Source organism: Henckelia pumila, chromosome 1, assembly GCF_033568475.1.
Source record: "Henckelia pumila isolate YLH828 chromosome 1, ASM3356847v2, whole genome shotgun sequence".
Classification (NCBI taxonomy): domain Eukaryota; kingdom Viridiplantae; phylum Streptophyta; class Magnoliopsida; order Lamiales; family Gesneriaceae; genus Henckelia; species Henckelia pumila.
This window is the reverse complement of record NC_133120.1, coordinates 4,718,582-4,724,134: the sequence shown is the minus strand read 5'-3', so window position 1 is coordinate 4,724,134 and position 5,553 is coordinate 4,718,582. Positions and strand designations below refer to the sequence as shown.

At 35.0% G+C, this 5,553-nt stretch overlaps 1 non-coding gene across 1 annotated transcript; it reads right to left on the bottom strand.

Annotated features, from left to right (window-relative positions):
* Window positions 1-3,826: 3,826 nt before the first annotated feature.
* LOC140876526 (small nucleolar RNA R71) lies at window positions 3,827-3,936 on the bottom strand. Its single transcript, XR_012148832.1, has one exon. It is a non-coding gene; the product is annotated as a small nucleolar RNA R71 (small nucleolar RNA).
* Window positions 3,937-5,553: the final 1,617 nt, after the last annotated feature.

Here is a 5,553-nt window from a genome sequence, read left to right as displayed (position 1 = left end):
TTACATTTCTTCGGTCTTTATTGTCTGCTGGGCCCACCTTTGTCTTCAAATCTTTATCTCTCACTAAGTCAAATAAATTTACAATAAATTTCGATGACAATTAGGGGATACATATTTAAGGGTGGGAACAGGCCATAAACCAGGCTAACTTTTATTACAAATGACAATTCAAATTGGGCCATAAACCAAGCCCATTAATAAAACCCAACAACAATAAAACCAAATGTAAACAACCTAACATACACCTACAATATTGCTCATGGCAATCGATCATCCTTTTATCCAATAATTAATTCATTAATTAAATAATTGGATAGCATGCAATGACATCATAATTAAAAAGATAAAATCAAATTTTATCTCATCCTTTCATAAGATCATATCTTATCATCAATTGTACCAAAATAATTAATTTTTATAAAATCTAATTTAACGGATAAAATTTATAAATTTTCCAAAAATTCAAATTAATCAAAAAATCAATTTTAAAAATTTCGGACTCAAACAATTTGATCCGACGCCTCGCGGACCAATCAAAAACAATTTTCGATCGGACCAAAAACTAAAATTTCAAAAATTTAAAATTTTGGAAAAAATAAAAAAATTAATTTTCCGGGCTGCCCGGGACGTTTCCGGGCAGCCCCGCCCCCACGTGGGGCAGGGCAGCCCCCGCGTGGGGTGTAGGGCAGCCCCTTGGCTGCCCTGGGCAGCAACGATTGTTGCCCTTTTGGAAAGCGATCTCGCTGCCCCTGGGCAGCAACGATGCAATCTTGCTGCCCCGTTGCCCTGTTCAAATTTAATTTTCGTTTAAAATTTTGTTTTGTTTTCCAAAAAACCGAGGCTTAAAATTTTGTACAATAGATTAATTTTAATCATTTGATCAAAGTTTACGACCTGTCTCTTATACCACTGTCGGAACACGCGTTCTCTAATCACACGGATGTGATACCCGGAGCAGCGGAAGTTTTACAAATTTTATTTTTCGATATGGATCGATTCCATATCGTGGGTATCAAATCCTAAAGATTAAAATTTTGCAAGTAAAAATATAAATTCATAATTAAATAATTTTACCTCTTCAAGCTAAGGCTTGATTATGGACTCCAACAGAATTTAATTAACTCTTCTTGTAAATCCCGGGAACCGATGACTATCACGATCAACCTCCGGAATTAAGTTCACGAATAGAAAACTAAAACCCACTGATTTATTGCACTAGAAATAAATCAGATGTTTATCGAAGAGAATAAACAGATTTGATCTGTCAATTTAGAATGTAATTTTTCACAAAAATTACAGACTGAATTATCTCAAAAAGGAGTAGAGGATTTTCGAAAAATTCCTCTTGAAAATATATGTGTGTAATTCGAAAATTGCAAGACTGAAAGCTTATGATTTTCGAACACTACACATGTATTTATAGATAATTTCTAGACTAGATTAAGTTATAATTGTATTAGGACTCTAACTCCATAGGGCCCACAATCCATAACTTAAGCCCAACAAGTCAAGCATGTTATTATAGAAATTAATATAAAATTTATCGTGACTCCGATTGATAAACTGATTTTACCAATGTGCACAGAAACCATTTCTGCATCTTTTAAAGTCAAGATAATTTTTCTGAATCCAAATTCAGTGATTTCCAAAAATGCTCATCTCTATGTTATTTTAGGAAATTCCACTCCCTTTTAGTTAAGAAGTCCAACTTCTCTTTCATTAAATTTAACTCTTTAAATTTAACTATCTCAACGGGGTTTAGTAATCCATTACTTGTGTGACCCTCAATGGTTCAGGGATACAGCTAGCCGTGGGCTCACAACTCCTTGTGACTCGGAACAACAATTTCCGACTTACCCATCGAATCATTGTAAGAGCGCCTAGCAACATCGCCCCATGATTCCCTAGGTATCACTGATAGTGCCTGCAAGAACCATTAGATTTTGGTTAGCGTACAGTATGGTTCCTTCATCCATATATCCCGATCGAATCAACAACCATTGGTGCATCGAGAGTCGTTCGAGATTCGATAACTATCCATTACATCTTGGAGATCAAATAGTGACATCGCATGTGTTACTAGGAAAACCGAGTAACCTAAAACACATCATGTACTCTGGCCAGAGATTCGTCACACTAATATCTCCTCAGATCGCATAGGATATCCACACTCGCAAGTATGTGGTGAATCCTTGACAACAAAGCATCGACTCCTATATGTGTCGTAACTGTACCCAATCCCGACACCTGATGACCCCAATAGAGTCGGTAAACGAGTCAAAGTACAGCACTAGCATATAGAGTCTCAATGATGTTTCAAGTAGTAAGGACTAATGGTGTACAACCAAAACCGCGAACTTTATCCACTCGATAAGTGATAACCACTTGGAAAGTCCAAATAGGATAGTTCGATCATTCATCATATGAATATCCATTTGCATGATTTGAACATCTCCATGTCCATTACCAATGAAACGTGGTACTTGGCATCACAAATGCTAGTCTCAATCTCGAGCGATCCTTATCCTTATTAGTGGACGGCTTAATTGACTAGGAACTGTTTAGAATATACAGTGACTATAAGATGTGTTTCACAATAGTGATCTATCTTTATTCACTATCTCATCTTACTTACACTATAGTATATTCAAGGTCTTTATCAAAATATCAATAGTATATCACAATATAACAATATGAAGAAAGACAAAGAAAATGCCATTAATAAATGTAAATTATATTAAACAAAGATTGTTTATACATAGAGTCATAAAAGCCCTTAGCCACAAATTGGCTAACCGGGCACCCACTCTTTCAAGTTCCACACATCAGAAACGCGGGGGAGAGAGGCGGCCACCAAGCGAGAACCAAGAGCAAAAGAGGGAGACAATGTGAAGATCTCAAGAACCGCGCAAACTAGTTTCTTCTTTTCTCTCTTATTTTTGTTGGGATTTAGGGGATCTTACCCCCAAAACTTTGTTTTGATTTCTTCTTGAAGATTGAATTTGGTTTTTATGCATTCTTGATTATATTACTGTGTTTATTGATTATTTGGAGATTGATCAACTTCGAATTGAATTTATGTGTTATAATTGATACTAAAAGGAGATTTTATATCATGATAGGGTAATATAGTCCATGGATCTACAACTTACATAGACATATGAGGTTCGATACATGTTGATAGTCATAGTCCAATAGGTCGAAAGCTAGAGGATTCCACAAATCGTAATGCAATTGTAATTGTTAAATAACACAAGAACACTTGGTTATTGCAATTTGTTAATTATATTAATATAACTCGACAGAGTATATTGATAGATTAGTGAATTACGTCAAAAGCATGACTTGAGAACTGAATTTCAATCATTACAGAATAAAAAGGGGTAGGTTAACCGAGATCCTAACAATCGTTTATTTATTTTATTAATTTAATTTTATTATTTTTTTCTTTATTTCATATTTTATTTTAGTTTATTAATTTATTATCATCTTATCTTAATTAACTAAAGAATAATACTTGAGTAATTTTGTCAGACATAAATCTCTGTGGGACGATACTCGTACTTTGTACACTATATTATTACTTGACTCGTGCACTTGAGATATATTCGAGCTTAATTGATATATATATTTAGGTTGATTTTCAGTGGTAGTATTTCCTTGATCAAGTTTTTGGCGCCGTTGCCGGGGATTGAAATAGACAGATTTTACTTTTTGTTATTTTCTTTAGTTAATTTCTTATTTTTATTTATTCTATTTTATTCCTGTGTTATCTACCGTTTTATATTTTATTTTTGCAGGAATTCATCTGGTGTAATACTTTGAGATGTTCCATCGAAAAGTATTCACGAGTTTTACCCAGCAACATGGAGAGTCATTCTACGCAGCATGGGAGAGATTCAATAATTTGGCGAACACATTCCGGTATCATGATTTCTCCAATTATTCTCTTCTTAAATTTTTTCTTAATGGTTTGGATGCAGTGACAAGGAGATGGGTAATTAATGGGGCTTTGCAAACTGGTTGTCCATTATTTTGCCGAGATGATGACAGTGCGATACACATATTAGATGATATGACAGAATTTAACTACCATCGGTATTGGGATCTTACACCACAGATTTGGAGCCACCAAGACCAACAAGATACTTGTTACCCAGATTTTTCAGACCAATCATTCGAACTTCAAGAGGAGGAGGTAATTTGTTCTCAATTGATCATGCATTCATTAGAGGATATGGTGAGCAAGTACGTGGTCATGAACGAGCGAGCTATAGAAGATCTAATCAATTCTAGATGCCACCTTGAGGAGAAGATAGAGAATCTCAAAATATCAATTCTCCATGAACACCAAGAACATGAAGTGAAGAAAGATACTCAAACAGTGATTCCCCAAATTTGGTTCGATGATGATGACTTAAAGAACCATGATTTGGAATGCGAATCAATTCATGCTGAATATCAAGAGGTTTTTGAGTCTTCTCTTCCCATTGAACCTCAACCGGAAGAAGTTCTGAAGGAGACAATATATGCAGATACACCGCCAACACAAATTTTTCACAAGAATTTGTTCTCCGAGAACCTACAGAGATGTTCTCCTCCCATGTTTATCAGCTGCTATGGAGTGTTGTTGAGGTGACGAGAATAAACTGCTTACATCTGGACAAGCTTGAGGGCACATGGAATAAAAACTCATACATAGAATCGTATGATTCTTACTATGGGCGGCAGCCGCTATTTGATGATGGCTTTTGCATAGTCGGGCTATAGACTATAATTTTAGCGCTGACTGGGAGGCAACCCAGTGTTTTTTTTTTTTTGATTTTTTTTTTGATTTTCGGTTTTTATGTTTTATGTTTTGTTTTTATTTGATTTTTTTTTTCTTTCCCATGCCAGTTGGTCGTGCCTGCCGATATATCTAGATGATGCTACTGTCTCAGCTGATACCGTCAAGAAGGAAAAGGATGAATTGAAAACCAGGGGAGTGTTATTTTTGTTCTCATTGTGTTTTTGTTCGTCTTTGCATTTGTGTGTTTGTTATGCATTCTGTTCATTGTTCTGAAGCATTGAAGGCAATGCTTTGGATAAGTATGGAGGGTAGACTAGTTTATTGCATTGTTTGTTATGTTTGTGTTGCATCTGTCATGTTTTGTGTTTGTTTGCATCTAGTTTGTTGTTGTTGTTGTTTGTTTAGTCTTGCATGAGTAAGATGAGTCATAATAGCCAATGATGATGAAGTTTATTTGAAAAATTGGTTTTTTTTAAAAAAAAATTGCTCTTGACTTGACATGAGAAACTGTAGGTTGAACCGTGAATATTTTTAAGCACTAATGTTAGACCAGTGAATTGTAACGAAAGATTTGATGAAGTTTCTGTCTGTTTGACCATTGCACGACAATAGGTGGTTTGTGGATCTTAATTGTGTTCTATGAATTTTGATGAGGCTCTAGTAAGACACTTATGATCTTGGACGCACCTAGAAAAAAAAATTATTCAATTCCATCCGGGCCTTAAAAGGATTAAAATCCTATAAAAAATTAAATTTAAGGCTAA